Consider the following 18,794-nt stretch of genomic DNA (forward strand, 5'->3'; position numbering starts at 1 on the left):
AAATTAGGGAAGCCATCCAAACCACCACAGGTGTAAGTTTCTTTATGGCCAGGCAGAAATGTTTTCTCTTTGGTGCGAGAAAGTTAGGAAATCGTCAGTGTGTTGGACTGTTGAGCGCAGAGTAATGCAAATCGATCCCGGTGTATCTGATGACTCACAGGCTCTTTTGACGCTTTACATTGATATTCATGCAGCTATCGCCCTCTTCCCATGCAGTCTTGACAACAACTACTTGAGGGATCCCTAGAGACCAGATGTTTTCATGTTACTACAAAAAGGTTTTTCTCAGGCCACGGGTTTGAAACGTGATTTCTGGGAGCGATACAAGTAAGCTTCTATCGCTGTAATGGGCTTTTAATGATTTTTTTTTTTTTTTTTTTTTAGCCTAAAATCAGACTGTGCCAAAGAACTGAACTCTTAAAAGGTGTAGTTGGATAATGGCAGCTGGAAACTTCTCTAATTAATATGAAAACACAGAAGATGTGACCTGAAACTAAAGAGAGCTTAGCCGTAACTGACAGGTCTGTAACAGCCACGAGAACTGGCCTGTCAAAATTCATCTCTCCATCCTCCTTTGTGTTACTTTTTCCCAGAATATTAGAGAATTTCATTTTGCCGTAGATAGGTTTATGTGTGTTCTTACTTTTTTGTTGACTGTAGCTGCCTCTCGCTGTCTTCGTTCCCTCTAGCAGGACGCTGCGTTCACAATGGCACGTACTTCAGGGAGCTGCTTCAGGGCGTCGCCGGACTGCAGCCTGTCTCAGTGGGGGTTTTGACAAGCTCCTGATGGACTCGGCACTCTTGTAATCCTTGTTCAAGTAGGGCTCGTTTGAAATATCACGCATGTTTCCTGTATTTCACCAGAATTGGACGCTGATCCTCTCCATCTGTAAGCCCCAGGTACAACGGGCGCTCTTAAGCTGTTGGAGTCAGAGTGCGGAGACGGGGCTGGGGTCTGGGCGTGGGCTTGTGGTTTGTGCGGGCCGGCCCGCTTCAGCGGGAGCCCCCGGCCGCTCCGGGAGCGGCACCGCCCGCCCTGGGGGCCGTGGTGCGCTCAGATGCTCACGACGGCTTGTGAGGAACTGCTTCCCAGTACGAGCCCTGTTTGTTGGGAGAGAGACGAGTGTAGGTGTGATGGCATCGAGCTTTGTAGAGCGCTGACCCCGGGACTTTCTCTGCAGACCAAAGATGCCAGCTTCTGTGTTGCGCACATTTCATTTTCAGTTATTCTTTCTACTAAATTGCATATATGTAACGCTTGACAAGCTTAACAAATAAGAAAAACGTTTGAGGCGTGTAGGAGACTTGGAAACTTTGTCGCGTAAGCACGTGCCGTGTCTCTTCATGGGCACCTTGCGCTGATGCGTCCTTCCCCCAGATGCGAAGCCCTCCGGCTGGCGCCGGGAGAGGTCCGCAGCTGGAGCTCCGGTCCCGGAGGCCGCGTTAGCGAGCCTGCAGAGCAACACCCTGGTGCTCTGCCGGGTGCTGGAGGGGGCCGGTGCTGGCATCCCCATCCCAGATGTGGCCCCGCTCATGCGGTGCTCCTGCGAAGGCTCATCCTGGAAGTCGGATACGAGAATCCTTCTGGAACCCCTCTCTCTTTCCCCTTTAGAAATTACTCGCGCCGATGACTTTCCCTGAGGTGTTTTCCAGACCTCTGCCTGTTTTTTCAGTGTATCTATCTTGCTAGTGACAATTTACTTTTCTCTTTGTCTTCCTACTCAAGGCGAGGCTAAGCAAGTCCCAGTTGTTCCAAAAATCAATCTTCTGTACGATTCGTGAGCTTTCTGATGGTAAACAACAGATTATTGATCCCATTAGTTAAACTGACGTAAATCAGCGGAGAGGTAAGCAAGAAAGCCGGGAAGTCTCCCGAGACTCTTCCTGCTGGAAGCACAGCATGCCATCTGGTAACTGTACGTGGATTTCTGGGAAGGCGACATCAAAATAGGTGTAAGGAACAGAAAGGAACAATGCGTTCGGCTGAGATGTGGCATGAAGCCCAGTTCCAGTGGGTTTCTTTGCTGCTGTTGGGACCTTCTGCCTGAAGTCCAACAGCTTCTGGTTCAAACTTTTTGACTTTAAATCTTGAAACACCTTGTGAATACTGAAAGCTTCCTGCTCCTTCCCTAAAATTGCCTCTCGTCTTCCTCCCAACACACACGCACGGCCCGTTTTCCTTAAGTTCCTTCCCTTTCCATCTAATTAATTAGTGTGGCAGAGAAATGTGTGATCCTTCTAGCTTTCCATTTTACTTGGTACAGAGGTAGCTTGTGTTTGTACGTGAAGGCTGAAAAAGGAGCCCTAAAGTATTCTAGTTCTGATTTCCCAGAAAAGAGCAGGAAATACCTTGACAGCATGTTGGGTTTGCAGCATTTTCTCATCTAAAAATACAGAGGTAAAAAATACTTTCATTTATCTCGAGTCTTTCTGTGAGGTTGTGCGACGCTCAGCCGCGTCAGCTGTCGACTCCTCCTCTGTGTCTCCTTCCCTCGCTGCTGGGACGGGGCTGCCTTTGATCTCGCTGCGTTACCGTCTTCCAGCGACGCTTCTCTTCCTCAGGGTTTTACGCTTTCCACGTTGGCATTCTTCTCCAAAGCCCTGTGACGACTATGACTGACTCGGCGACTGCGCTTCTTTGTTTTTACTTTTCTGTATCTTGCGTGGCCGTAGATTACCCGCGCTCTCACCGCTCAACTTTTGTTTGCTTTTTTATTTTTGTCCTTCTGTAAAGCTGAGCCAAGGCCGCAGCTGTGCGTGACAGAGCTGGGCCCCGGCCGCCGGCGCTGGCCTTGGGGAGAAGGCCCGGGCGGCGCAGAGCCGCCCCCCTCCCGCCGCCGGGGCGGCACCGACCGGGCGCTGCGCGGCACAGCCGTCTGCTGACTCCACCTTAGGATCTCGATGCTGACCTCGAACAAAAAACCCAGAAGTAACGATGGAAAGTTTTAGTCTCTCTAGCCATGGTGCGTGCTTCAGCACACTGAAAACTATTTCAAAAATCAGGCTTTTCTAGCAAAAAAAATAATAAAACCCAAAGCTGTAAGGGAATGCCATAGAAATTTTTAAAATTTGCTATTACTAAAAGGCTTGAGGTGCACCTTTTCGGGTTTGGGGTTTTTATTTTGTTAGATCCAAGACTAAACGGCTTGTTCTGAAGACGGTTTTCTGCCTTAAAACTGCAAATGCAAAATGCCGAATATTCAGAATTTTGGCTTGAGCGTCGCTGGACTGATTATAACACAAGTGAGCTGAACAATTCAGGGGAAGGTGTTTATTCCAGCCTTTCTCCTCATTCACCTTTAATTTCAATAGCTAGTGCTTAAAAGGAAATTTTGACTAAAAAACCTTTCTATATTCCTGGAAGTGCTAAAACTCACAAATATTCTAACTTGTAGCTGAGACATCATAGACTCAAGAGCTCGAACTTTAGACTTTTTAATGCATTCTGTGTCTTCAAAAAGCTTTTTGTTAGTTTTTGTACACGTATATACTTTTGCAGGCTTTTGGAACAGGTATGCCGCAGATGCAGAGGGAACGCGAGCTTCCGCAGGCCAGCCGACTCAAAAGCACTTAAACGAATTTGTTGATGTCACTGTAGCTACGTGCTCTGACGCCGTTTGCTCTCGCACGCAGCATAAGCGCAGCGCTGCAGACAGAAGCGTGGGCATTAAGGAAAAAAACTGTGGTCATTCCTTAAGCATTCTTTTGTAGCTAAACTTAATTTATAAACTTGTTTTTGAGGGTATGATGTCTGGTATTTTGGGAGAACTGTATTAAGCTGTTTTTACAGCTGACTTGGTGAGATTTCTCTAAGTATAATACGCTGTTGTTCCAGCATGGCGAAGGTCTGCATAATCCATATGTGCTCAACTTAATCACTGGCTTTCTTCTTGTGACAATAAATGGCACTGTACCAAAAGCAATATATCCTGTGTGTAGTTAGTGGAAATAATTATTACCGTGCAGCTTTTATTTTCATTGTCTTTCCAGCGGTTGCCACTAGCATGGATCGTGTGCGCTGACAGTTGCTCCGGGCTGTTAAAGACGTCCGTGGGGGGAAGGTCCTGAATAACACGTGTGTGCTTTCTGGAAGCTGCTGCTGTACTTTGAAGCAGAAAAGGGTTGCATCTGATGCTGCATTAAGCTTATTTTCTTCTGAGTCTTATCGTCAGAATACATCTAGGTCTAGAGCGTTTCTCCGGAATTGCTCCTCCACGTTTTTCCTCCTGAGAAAGGCCCAGGCTCAACACCAGCATCGTTAGAGCCAAGGATTATAAGCGAGCGGAAGGGCTTTTTTTCTCTGCTTGATTTTGGGATTCTGCTAAGCTATGCTCAGCCTTACTAGATCATGGCACTGTAACAAGACTTGTGGAATGCTGCAACTGGTTTTACTCACCACCTACTTAACTCGAGACCAGATAAGACCGCGCGGGCAACATGCAATGCATGGGAACTTTCTAGTCGTAAGTTCTGTTCCTCCTGGCCCCCAGCAGCCGTTCTGCACGCTGGCTCTGCAAGTAAACCAGCCCTGGATAACTCTCCCTTAAAAGAGGGAACCTTTGTTTTTCCTTTCTGAGTGCTCGAAACGGCAAGATGTTAAGACAGTTATCTCCCCACCACTTGCATTTGACTGCTAGTGTGTAGTATTCGTCATACTCAAGTGTCACTGTACACAAATTTTAACGCTGTAGAAATAACAGGGCTGAAGAACTTGTTCCTCTCCACGTGTATATTCCTCCTCACTTTCAAAGTTTGTAGAGAAATACTTACTTTCAGTTGTAACTGAATAGCTTTTCTGCAATCTCTGTGCACATTTTTCTCTGCTGCCTCCTACTCTTCCTAGATGTGACTTATTTTACTGCTAATGGTGTTATGAAAACTGTAGTACTACAGGTGTCATGTGGTAACTTGTAAATAAAATTACTGTAAACACATGGTCAAGTTATTTGTGGTGCTGCTCTGTAAACGTGTGACGTGACCTTAGCTGTAAATCTTAACTGTGCTTTCCTGAAGGACCTATACGTCGCGCTTGGTGATTATAAAGCCAGTGTCTGCGCCTTTTACAAGAAACGTTCTGGTGACTGGCCTCCACAGCAACCCAGTCCTGGTAACAAGTTCCAGGCAACCACAGCATTGACAGCAATTATTCCCAGGCAGAAACTTTGCAACATAATTTGCTAGATGACAACAAATCAACACTTAGGTCAAACTGATTGTCAGTGGAGCAATCATACATTTTAATGTAAATATCTCTCACAATTTGTTCAGCAAGTAGAGAACGCAAAATGATTTACGGTTGGAAGCTGATTAGGAAGCTGTTGCTGTGGTAGCATTTTGTCCTTGGAGCCTATCAGCGCTAGCCGAGGCCTGCCTGTTTCCCATCCAATTGAGAGGGTGGCGGAGAAAAGCGGAAGAGGCCTGACCTGCGTAGAGAACACAAGGTGCTGTGTTTTAGGGCAAAGAACAGATACGCTGCCCTGCTGCGTTCCCTTCGTGGCTGGCGCGCTGTCAGAGATGGAGCGAGGGGCGCGGCGCGGCTGGCTCCAGGGGCGCGCGGGCGGGAGGAGAGGTACGGCAGGCACCGCCGGGAGCTGGCGGGGACGCGTTTGTGAACAATACTCCCTTTCTCTTCTGGAAAACAGTCCTGAGGAGATCTCGTCAGCAGTCAGATGTTAAGCTCTTCACAACCATTTGCCTTCGTGTATATACGCGTGTGTTGCGGAGGGCCTGTCATTGGCCAGTATAGCAGTAGGCAGAATTTGATGTTTAAGGGTTTTCATGCCAGTATAGCCGTAGATAAAATCTGATGTGTAAGGGTTTTCATGCCTTTTCTTTGGGGGATGAATGTTTTAGTCAGTCCTGTGGAATACTTTAAGAAAATATTCAAATGGCTGAATTTTCTGCAGCGCTGGGGAGATGAGCAACTCGTCACTCCCAGCTACCCGAGGCTGCAGTCAGCTGTATTTGTGCACGCAGGTAAAAACCCCCTTCTGCTCCGTGCCCTGGCAACGGGCTCTTTGCGAAGAGCCGGCCTGGGCCGGGGCGGGCCGGGGAAGCAGGGGGGTGGGCTGTGGGACATCCGCCGTCCTGAACGCCGCTCCTGCTGTTGGGGCACCTCTGTGGGATCACCCTCTGCAGTTCTCTCTCCCCTCTTCCTCTGGCTTCCTCCCCTGGTTTTTCCTGCCGGTGCAGACTACACGATGTTGCTCGTCGATGCCTTGTCTGTGACTGATTAGATTTTCCTCCCTCTTCCACTCTAAGTTCCTCTGGAAGCAGAAGTTCACTCCAACTTTAATTCTGAAATCAGTTATTTTCTTTTTCTTTTGTGAGAGCTGGTGGTAGTTATTACAGAGTTGAGTTTTCTGCTAGGCAAATGACACTAAGTGAGACAGTAATACCAACCTGGGCAAGCAGCTTTGCCCGTGCTAGCTTTGTTTTGTACGATGGAGTTGACAGAGATAAACCAGAACAGATTTTTTTGCTTTCCTTGTGTATTGTGGTGACAGTCATCAAGAGCGTGCAAATTTGGAAGAAACCGTTTTTAGAAAACTGCTCAGGTTTAGGAAGCATTTTGTGCATTCATTTTTACAGATAATTGTCCTAGCGATCTGCAGTGCAAGTACAGTTATTTGAAGGGACGGGCTGCAGAGGTCCAGTGGCAGGCATGCAGCACTTGCACAACATCCAGTCTGGAGTTCTCCTGAAACTGCCCGCAGGGGGGGAAGCAAATAAGGAGAGTCTCCACTCTTTTAAAAGCAACTGGTCAGCCACAAAATGCTATGTGATGCTGTCTAAGAATGTTAGCTATGTTCAGATTTTAAATAGTGCCAAATAAATGAGCAAAGAACAAATAATTTGCCCTTCACTTTGAAGATGCAGACAACCAGCAGCTGGGCCAGACGCCTTCACCACTCGACGTCAGGTACTGCCAGTCACAGTCAGTCTGTTGAAAGCGGCTGTATTAACGCATGTGTTTTTGACTACAACTTCCCTTCCTACTTTTATTAAGTAATGAAGAAAATTGCTTTCCCTTCAAACCAATCCTTTAAAGTCGGGGGAGAAAGACATGACCGTTCAGTGTTGCTCATGACTTTCAGTGCCTGGATATGATTTCTGCTTCTCAGCTTCCAATTGCTCCTGTAATTCTTCACCTTAGTCTTCCCTTTAAATCTCCTTCCCTGCAACTGTTACGTACAGTCTTCGGGAGCCTGACTCTTTTCAAGCTATTTAAGTGAATTAAGAGACAAATCCCACATGGAAACATTTATCTGGAAACAGTTCCACTTAACATGGATCAAACAGTTTCTCAAAGCAGGAGCTTGTGGTCTTTTACTGTAAGGGGTAATTGAGTTTATTTACAGCAAGCATATTAAACTAAACGCTTAGTTCAAAGACTAAGCATACTCTAAACAAATACAACCCTTTTCAGAATAAAATGTCATGTCCATGATAGCTATTGAATGGAATCTCTGACAAAAAAAGACCAAACAAAAAAACAGGTACTAGAAAACAAAAATGTCTCAGAAGCAATGTGCTTGAATGAATGAAATTTGTGCGTGCAACAGAGATCGTCTGAAGGCGGTGATTATAACCCAGGCGTTTTTTGTGGGTAGGGAGGTGAGCAGCAACAATGAAGCCCGTGGCATTTCTTGTATAAACATTTCTATCCGCCAATTGCCACACACCTCCTCAAACAAAGATAGCAATTAATTAACCAGGAGAGTCCATTGCAGCTCTTAAGGTGCTTATTCAGGATATCCAAGTACTGCCTTGGCATTCACTTGCACTGAGAATGGCTTTGTGATGACATTTTTGGCTTAAATTATTGAAATTTTGCATGTGTATATTTTGGTTTTACTTGAATGTATGAATCACTTGAACACCTCGTAATTTTCACTGTGAAAAGAAGTGTGACGGCGTTTCAGGGATCCTGCCTTGCTATTGCCTGCTGACTGTACTTGAATTTGGAGCAGGGGGAAACTTTATTTGCTTTTCTTTTGGGATGCACCCTTCCATGTCCTGGGATCTCTTTAGAATAAAAAAAAACTACTAAAAATTACAAACTATCTGTATGGCCTGCTCAGGGGTAATAAATACATCGTATACCCTTTGCACCTACTTAGGCAGTGAAAAGCTAGCTAATATCTAAAAAGCTTCGGGAAAATAGACAGTGTAAACCCAGCTCATGCTCTCCTACAAACACAGTTCCTAGATCCTGCTGGTGACTAAACCACGGGCCGCCAGCTTCCAGGGCTTGGCAGTTAGCAGAAGTTACCATGCGACTGGGTGGTTCTTCCGATGCCACGTTGGTTTTATTACACCAGCCCAAAAGCTGGCTTCACCCGGGGCCCTGTCTCCTTCAGGAAGTAATGGGCGCAGTCAGAGGTGCTCTACCTGCTATCCTCTTGCAATGATTTTCCCATGTGTTGTCTCTTGTAATCAGTTATTTTCTTGTTGTTTTATTTTTTTCTTTAGTCCTGTCAGACTTAAGGGTTGTCCTAGGGTCAGATTAATGCCCAGCCTTAGCTGGAGAATAGGCAGTCCATCGTGAGAACTTGCTGTAATTCTTTGCAACTATATGCTAGCCTTTGTCAAATGTGTGCAAGCTAATGAAGGCAACCACAGAAAACTGAGGTTGGAAGGAACCTCTGACGGCCGTCCGGTCCAACCCCCGCTGACAGCAATGAAGAGGTGGTGCCCTGGGCCACCTCTGGACTGCATGGGGCTGGAGAAGACCTACTCAAGAAGAGGAGGAGAATGTAGATCTTTAGTTCTTACTTGCTTATGCCTTACACCGCTCATTTTTGCAGTAATTTAGCAGAGATTTAGCCATGGAATATACCCTTTCACTTTTGGTTCTGCCCGTACTTCAGCCACATTGCCTGTATGCTATACAGGACGCTACCACTCACAACATCCTTTTTTCCATTTTGACTGGAAGATACTGGGAGCAAAGAGCGTCATTCACATCCGTACAGAGCCTTCAGCTACCGCAGAGACGCACACAACGAACCCCTCCTTGCTCCTCAGGCTGCCCTTCCTGCACCACCACCGTTTGTGCTGCTCCTGCTCTTGGGCCGAGCTTTCATTCTTGTGCTACTCGTTTGCACGTTTCAAGCACTGGATTTTACACATAAAGACAATCTATATTCTAGAAATCAGAAGCCATTTTGTGTAACATTTGCTATTAATTTTGTCCGCAGGTCAAAGTTTTCAGCAACAGGGCTGTATAGTCTCCAGAGAGGAAAAAGAACAGAGATAAAATTGGCCCTAGAAAAGATGTAATAATATTTTTTGTTCAGCCTCCCACTAGAAGCCTTGCCTCCATGAAAATCCAAATAAAAGCTGTTAAAAGAAAAGGAAAAGCATAACCGTAGCTTAGACCTACGTGCTTCAAAGCTCTCCTGCCCATTCCAGTAATTGCAGAGCTGTTGGAGTGATTGTGGTCTGTAGTCGTGCCATCTGCTGGTGGAAAGTTGCCATGAATATCGTTTATGTAAGTAAAAACCTTGCTGAACAACAGTGATCATTAAAGAGCGAAATTTATAATAATAATACCTAAAGTGTTCTGTAAAACATCATCTAAACCCTCTAGAATTATAGCTCCAATGTTTATCAAAGGCTAACCTAGCGACAGTTTAGAGCAGGAACATACCTCTGAAACTGTTAGTGAATGATTTATGGTTTTACATGGTAGGTTTGGGGGTTCTTTTCTTTTGGGTTTGTTTCTTTGTTTTGTTTTCCTGTGTGTGATTTTTTTTTAAAGCAGGCTGAGTCTCACAGTGGGTGTGCAGTATGACTGGTCAAGGCAGCAGAAATGAGGATTAAAAGAAAATTTTGGTGTGGGGGGACTGATTTGATCATTCTTCCCCTTTTTCCCCAGTTTCTGGTGTGGGTCCAAGCAATTCCAACCACCTATGAATAAAGCACGTTAGGGAATGAAGCACAGAAGCAAGGTGAAGCATCGGGTACTTTCTTAATATAAACATAATGATGGTCATTATGCTAGTTATGATGGTCGAACTTCGTACAATCTGTTCTTCACGTCTCTGTACCCATCCACCCCTCTTCATACATACTGACATAAGTATCAAAAAGCAATTCAAGATAGAGGACTGAGAGAAAACAGTATTGCAGCTTGATAACATGAGAAATTAATTTTACTGTAGCTTATATGTGACTGGATTTCTCTCTTGTAATAATATCCAAGGGATTGCAGAATCTTGTTTGTAGCAGCAGCAGTGTCTTGGAGGAAGCTTCTGGACACTAACGCTCGGGGGACCTCGCTGGTTCTGACAGTTATTCTGAAGGCTTTGCACTGGTTCCCAGGCACTGCTTCCCACCCCGCTCAGACAGGTACGCTGTCTGCTCTGTAACTCTTGGAGCTGACGAAAGAGCAGGTATCACTTTTCTGTGAGTTATGTTGACTTGTGCTTGTGTGCTCCTGCCGGAGCAGCTGGTTTGGTCCCGCCCTGTGCCTCACTGAGCCATGCAGAGGTCTCGGCTGACCTTTTTTTTACAGCCTAAAAGTTTGAGATACTCCAGAAATGAGGCAATGGAATGCGGATATTTTTGAAGCTCTTGCAGAAAAGGGTGGCTGAACTGGGTCTTGACAAGGATACCAGGGAGTACAAAAGCAAAACCTTGGGTGCAAAATGGATTTCAAAAACGCAAAGGACAAGCGCACCTTTGACAGTTATTTTGCATGGTATGCCAGCATTGACGCAACTTTTTTTGAATACAGTGATGCAGGAAACGATGCTGAAGACTGTGGCCCATAGGCGGTGTGGATAAGATACACCTGAGTGCCAGCCTCTCCAAAACTTAGATACCGATCGAGACGGCATTGCAATATTTGCATTTCATCCCTGTATCACCAGTCAACCTTCTGTCCTGGCGCACTGCAGAACGTGAAGCAGCAGCATTGCCTCTGTCTTTATTTTAAGTAATTGTTATTGCACGCTATGACATGTGCCTGGTAACTTCTATGCTTAGTGCTGGATGCTGCTGTCTCGAGCAGATGTAAGATAGTCTTTTATAGCTTCCTCCCACCCTTGTTCCAGTCATTTAAAATGCTAACCGTGCGGTGGTTGCAACAACCCGGCCAGCCCATTCCTCTCCTGTCCTCCTCCCTGTGCTGCCTCGCTGAGCTACAAGCTACGCTGGTGACTGTCCCAGGCTCAGAAAACATTTTGACAAACGCTTAAGTACCAGAGCAGAACAGAATAAGTCTTTAGTAGCTGTACAGCACAGTACATAGCACAGTGTGTGCGTACGGGGTGCATACTGCCTTCTGACCAAGTGACACACTTATTTAATATGAAGATATTTTCTTAGTACAAAATCTAGCAAGGAATTCTTCATATAAAACTGTAGTGCAGCTATGAGCAAATTCGATTTATGAAACACATATGATGTACAGCAGAAAGAGTGAGACTTTGATACTATTAACTCACTTCGTGTCAGTCTTGCAAACCTGCACTTACTTACTTTCAGATGTCTGAGCACGTCTGCAGGGGATATAAAATGGAATTCTAGATACCGAAAGCGCTGCAGCTTGGCACTCATATTACAAGGTAAGGCTGCTTTGTCACTCACCTTTGGGTATCATGGCTGCTCTGTATGACATAGCAAGAGAGACTGTTCTTGCCAGGCATATTTTGCTGGGGCCTGCGACTCCTTGGAAACAGGCACTTTCTTTGTTTCCATGTCACATGGATCAGGGGATACGTCTTTCATATTAAGACTGACAAAATACGTGTGCAGCTAGCCTCATCCTGTCACGTACCCAGTAACCAGCTCTGTACCAGTTTCTGGAAATGTAATTTCTATTCTCCTGATCTCTGCAATCTCGCATCTCTGACAGTATTTATGGAGAGATGAATGCAATTTCTAATGTGACTGTTAGAAGCTCTATCCAGTAACATACAAGGCGACATACGACAGCGCAGAAAATCCAGCATACCCTGTCAGCTCACTGCCTTCCTGCTGCCAACACTGAAGGTGCTAAAAGCGAACTACTTACTTTTTTTGCAGTCTGAGGAAAACATATAGTTGTGCTATATACCAAAATGTGAACTTAGGCAACTGGGATATGAACAGGGGACCTGCTGAGCTATGTGGTCAGTGAGTCCAGGTGTCGGCGGCCTTCTGTAATTTCTGCTGCCTGTTTTGTCCTTTCCTACGCTGAGTTCATGGTTTGGGTGGGCAAGCAGTCAAATTGGGGCAGTTACTGAATACACTTCTAGTTCAGGGATGCAGGAAGAGCTCTACAGGCAAGAGGCTGATTGAAAGGTATCTGTTTTTTTCTTCCATTCAAAGGCTAGCATTTTATTTAATGACAACCACCTGAAAAATATTTGGTTTAGAGAAGAAAAAAAATAATGGGGCCAAAATAAACAACACTCCATCTTGTGCTTATGTTTTGGTAGAAATTCTAGGCAATTCTTGAAGGTAAGTGGCAAGTTACTTCACTGGCCGCACCACATTAATACCAAACAGCAACATTACTGCAGGTTGGAGTCAAAAAGTGCTGACGTATGTCTGTGCTCACTATGCCTGGCTGAGGCTTCTCTAACAGTAACGAGGAGGATGTAATCAAATACTATGATTGATAGTGTTACACAGGGAAACAGGCAATGTTTGAGCTAATCTGGTCTTTAACCAGTCTCCTTATTTCTCTGTTACCAGAAACATTCGACCCATTTGTTCTAAAAGTTATAAAGGAAGGTCACGCATTTATTTATCAATATTTATGTAAGGATGATGGTAGAAGATTTAACCTGTTATAAAAAATCGGTACAGTTTTAGCCACAAGATGGAGCCAGTACAGTACCAGGCACATCTTCCGAACTGAAGAAAACGTTACATGGTATTTTGTCTCTAAATCCTTCAGCAGCTTTAAGAGGATTGTTTGCTTCTTGCTTAGTTATTGAGGCAGCATTGGGAAAACAAAACCCAGAAATATCTGGTAGTTAGAGTACAGAGTTCATATATAAATCATTCCAAAGCACAAATGACACTCTTACAGCTAACCCGATTAAAAAAAAAAAAAAAAAAAAAAAATCAGTGATGCTTCTTTCCTGACTCTAAATAAAACTAGTCTTTAGACTCAGTTGCATTCTCTGGGGGTTTATGAAATTAAGCGGCCTGAGGAAAAGAAAGAAGGAAAGATTAAAAGGAGGGAAAAATTAAAGGGTGGTAAATAAGGCCCTTGGGTTAATCTTACAAAATCAGGTGTATCAATATAAGTAATAAAACAGCAGAGGCAGCTCTAGCAGCTACCGCAGTGAATTTAATACATAAAAATCCCCGCGAGCAGGACTGGAAGACAAGGGTTGCCATGTATGTTCTCCTTCCAGTGTCTTTTTAGACGCCTTTTGGTAAATTATTAAAAAGAAATTCATCAGTTAGGCCTGCCTGCAGTGTCGAGTTATAGTGTACAATCCTGTGTTCTGACAGGTACAGAGCATCTATGTTTTCTTCTTGTTACTACTGTTCTCCTCTTCAGTCTCCTCGTCATTCAAAGTTAGACTGGACTCATACTAACGACAATAAAATCTTTTATTTTTGTCCTTCTCTGGTAGAAAATTTCCATGGCCAACATCATTACTTTTTACTTTGTATAGTCATCTCGACATTGCGAAGAAGAAGAAGCTCTTTAAGAACATCTGTCTTCATATAATTCTAGAGAATAGTGTGATGCCTTGCAGTTTTACCCTGCCCTGTTGCATTTTGCCCTGCAAACAGTGCGCTGGCTACCACAGGAAGTCAATCCTCCTCAGCAAAATAGGTATCTATTTTTTTTTTCCTGGAGTATAGCTTTACTAAGGAAACCTATGTTCTGATTCACCTCTGAAAAAATCTAGGTGACCTGCTGGTCGTACTTGACCAAAGGTGCCTCCCGAATGTAGCCAAGCTTTTAACTTGTACAGTACGTCCGGACCAATTCAGGAGAAAACACTAACAAGCTGAAAATGTTTTTACAATCAATTAGCTAACTTATTTTTTGTGCTTTCCCCTTATAATCAGATTCTCAGTAGCAGAAGTCTTCGTCAAAGTGTCAGCGCATTTATGAACAGGCCAGTCACATCCCCACTTCTTTCAACTTAACAATGGATATGTTTGTACAACATACGATCTGCACAACAGTACTGCTTGTAAAAAAGACAGGAGTTAAACATCTGTAGCAGTCATTTTATCTTTCATATATTGTTTATTCAAACAGCTAACTATATTAAAATAGTTGCCGTGAGGCTGATGGATTAATAACGGATTAATGGTAAGAGAAATATATTTTCTTAGCATTGTATAAGCTATCATTGTCTAAAAACATCTATAAGATGGGGTCTGTGGGGTGGCCTAACATTTTTATTAGACCAATTGCCATGTTATCTCTTCTCAGAAGTCCGTTTTGCTTATATTCTCTTAAAACATCAGTGATTTTCAAATCTAATTTGCATTTAAGCTATTAGAGAAACTTTACTATATATTCCTAGTAAGTTATGGAAAGTGGTGTTACAACTTAAAAAAAAAGAAATTCGACTCGGTGCCTCTGATGTATCTGAGATGCTGTTTGTCATTCAGGGAAGCTTTCGTTTCCCTCTCTATAGGGCTTCTCTGGGCTTTAAACTTTGCAAATCTGCTTGCTTAGAAAGAAAGGTGGGAACAGGCAGGTATTTGTGTTCTTGAAGTGGGAACAGCAATTCTGAAATGCCTTTGGGGGTCCTAGTGAAGGATCAGTCGAACGCCTGGCAATCAACCAACCAGACAGATATGATCATTAGACTGTCTAAATAGGAAAAGAGCTGTCCTGTGCTTGACAGGGACAAAAATCACTGCTGGAATCCACAGCTATCATTTGATAACTTGGAGAAGGATCTGCGAAGAGATACAGAAACAACTTAGAAATTGAAAAATGTGCTTTATAAAATGCCATTACTCCAAAGGATGATTTGCTCTTCTATCTATGGTGAGTCCTATTGTCTCCTCAGTCTTACGGACGAAGGAAAAAAACAGCTGAAAGAGAAAACTAAATACATTCAAGGGAGAAATAAGATGTATGTATTTGCCAATGAGAGTTCCAGTGCCCTGGAACAAGGAATTAACAATCTGTAGAGACAGGATGTTCTGGGATGTTTTCTTAAGGGATGTTCTGGTTTAAATGACAAGTAATATCACCAGTCACATGGCTTCTATCTTACAGCGAGCTGTACCACGCGATTACAGTAATCCCCTTGGCCCTATTTATCTGTGAAATGATAGACTATGCTTGTGCTGGACAGGATATAAAATGAGGATGGAAATGTAAGTCTAGGTTTTAAGATGAGAAACACACCTCTTAGAGGAAGGAAAAAACAGAAACCAAACCAACCTAAAACAGAAAAAGCTTGAATCCCTGCCTTTAGCCAACTGGTTTGCATATATAGGCAAGCATATGCAGAATGTGTTTATACAAAACATGAATCAACAGAAAATTAATCTCTGCTTTTCTACGGCTCACGAAACACAGGTTTAACTTCTCAGGTAAGTAATAGCTGGCCAACAATTAGCCAAGGAGTCTGTAGCTGCATGAAGCAGATGACAATCCTGTATAAAGGGGGATTTTGTAAGTATGTGTACGTTGAAAAGCTTATGTAGTTCTTTTAAGTCTCGTACCTTTCCCTTTTGCCTTAGAGAAACGCATCTTCTGCTTTCTTCACTGCTAAATACAGACAGTACATGCTAGCATCTGCTTTTGCGCTTTAAAAACCTATGGTCCTCACAAAGTGCAATTAGTTTGTTTGTGTTGTTGTGCTGGTTTATTGTGTTGCCACTCCTGTTTGCATGCTAAATTGAGATTCAAATGTTCCACTGTACTGTGTAATTTACTTACCAGGAGTGAATAGCTGCAAAACTGATGATGCCATTTCCAGTCTCACGGTAAAGTGCAGTCTGATTCTTGGCTACAGTCCCCATGTATCTTGCTGGAGGCACAACCTAGCCCTCTCTGCATTCAGAATTATCCAGCCGCTGTCAGCGGTTCAGAACAGTTCTGTCTTTTCAGTCTTTGGATATGATCTAGACACGCCCCTCCCAAACGAGCTTGGGATAGTTTAAAATAGCTACTACTTTTTCAGAGATGAGGGGGAAGTTACAGAACTCCTGGGTTAGGCGCTAGTTCGCTGACAGATTTTGTCCAGTCCACTCATGTACATCAATGCACTTTCATAATCAGAAACTAAATCCAAATACTGAATTCTGAAACAGGTCACAGACAAATGTTAAGACTGCCTACCATTTTGATCCTGTTTTCCATCTCTAGTATGCTTTCACAACATTAATTATCAAAACAAGTCTGCATTTGATAGATAAAATGCTTGTGCTTATTTCCCATAAGGGGAAACCTGAGGTAAATTGTACATAGACAGCAAGTTTTGGAATTTGAGAGTTAGGACTGGGAGATATAATGTTCAGCTCACACCACTGGCTAAATCTACACTGTTGATTAAAATAGGAAGACCTTCTGATGTTTACTTTTGGTACTGCTTTTTGGTCCTGAATCTTCTTCTGTAGCAGTCTAAAGCATATTAGAACGAGTCAAAATACTTGTGTCCCCAATTTCAGGACTTAATTTCTACTGTATCTCACCTTTGCATCCTGATCTGTGAATCCTACGGTTCCAGAGGTTGTAATTGACTGACTGTGCCAGATACATACACAAATGGAACAGTTATGAAGCCTCCCATTAGAAAAACACTGGTTTTCATTTTACATAGAGGAATATACACATGTATTCACACACTACAACTGCCTGTTCTGCTCTTGAGTCTCTTGAAAGACTTTCTGCAAATCCAATGACAGCTACCAGGAAAAGCAGAAACAACCAGTTGCAGGGCTTCCCCACTTACCGGACTAGGCAAGTAGCTGCTCGCAGTCCCTGCAGCTGCCTCCGCTTTTGTGGACAGTCAGAACTTCATGGAGCCAGTATCTTTTTCTCTCCACAGCTTGGCTAGGACAAGAAACAACTTTCAGGAATAAATATGGCTGTCACTTGTCCTTACAATCACCACTTTCATTACTGTGCTCATATCAAGGTGATTCTTTCTGTTGGCCTTATGTTTTTGTTAAAGACCAAAAGGAGCATATAACAAAACCTGAACGCTTATAAGCGCCTACTACTGTTATCCTGCAGTGAAAGGTCTAGATTTTCTAGTGAAAGTAGATACTTAAGTATTATAAAACCAAATTCTGGGGGGAAAAAAAATAGACATTTAACCTAGCTATTCAGGCACGCTGAAGCTTGAAGGGCTTGTATGCTGGCTAATTCCCTTGTGAACTTTTCTGCTTTAGGTAGGACACTTGTATATCTGTCAGTCTGAATATTAGAAAAGTTTAGTTAACATCTGGTTTTGCTATTTCAAAAGTCACACAAGAGATAAAAGTAGCACTTCCACAGCGATGGTGGGGATAAAAAGAGCAATTCAGATTTTGCAGATGACAAATCACCCTCTAGTGGTGTGTATTTCAGCCCTCTGATTAGAGAGAATACATCTACCCCTGAATTAGGTATCCAGAGTTGGGTGATACAGACCTTTTTCCACCTCACGTCCATTTATATGTATATGAGCAGATGTCTGCATCGTATAAAACCCATGATTCATAGCCCCCAAACAAATTCCTCTGCCTATTCTCCACGTGAGGGTAGCTTGAGACCTCAAAGTATTTCAGGACAGCTGATCATACCGCTTGATATTCCCTGATCCACTGAAGCAATAGCTTCACTGCATCTTTCCTGGGCTTGCAGGTTTTACGTTGGCATACGCAGTACAATTTAACACTTAATCCTACTGGTTTCAAAAATCATCCCTAATGAAAAGATACTCATTTATTTGTTCACCTGAAATACCTCCCTACACACGCAGTTTCAGACAAGTAACTAAAATATGCTGTGACAAATACCAGTATAATTTATGACCTAGCAACAAGCTGTTTTGCAATTCATGCATAATGTTATATTTTCATAATATATAATCAGAAGTTTGATATTAATTTTGTCAGTTATTTCTATATTATACTCTTTAGGCCGGCTGCTGCCATGTCCCAAGAAACAGACGCATATTTCTTTTCCTTGGAGAACTTCAGAGAACACAATGTTATAAACCTGAGTAACTGGGACGAGAAGAGCTAACTTTTTTTTTTTCCCCATTACTAAGCTCACATTTATGGCAAACATATAGGAAAGAAATTATTTTTGTTTAAAAAAATGATTTTTCCTTCTTTTGGTAGTCGTCTTTCAGCTACAACGGAGAACATGGAGCTTGACAATTCTAAGACCAATCGGGGTTTTTCTTTTACATTTGGTTAAAGTCTCCAAACTTTTGAGACTTAACATATCCTGAAGAAGCAAAGGAAGGAATGATCCTGACGTTCTTTGTCAGTTTCGATGCCTTTAATGATCTTTCCTGCCTCTACCTGTCACGTTTTGAGCGTGTCCTCTTTTCAGAATGGCTTTTTATGTTTTTGGATACGATTCACCTACCAGTTCTATTTCTAACGTGCTAAACCACAGGGACAATGACTGCATGCCACCTCTCCAATTCCCATAACCCACTGAATTCCAGAACTACAGGCCATAATTCTTGATTAGAATGCTAACGAGAAACAGCAACACCAGCCCCTCCTATTACAGAATTATATTTCAAGAGAAGTTTCATGATGCAGAGCTCACAACAAAAACATAGGCAAGAGTTGTCAGTGTCAAAATCAGTCCCATGAAAACGGTGTGCATTATATTACTGATGATAATATGATTG

The sequence above is a fragment of the Platalea leucorodia genome (assembly GCF_965183815.1).
Source record: "Platalea leucorodia genome assembly, chromosome: 12".
Classification (NCBI taxonomy): domain Eukaryota; kingdom Metazoa; phylum Chordata; class Aves; order Pelecaniformes; family Threskiornithidae; genus Platalea; species Platalea leucorodia.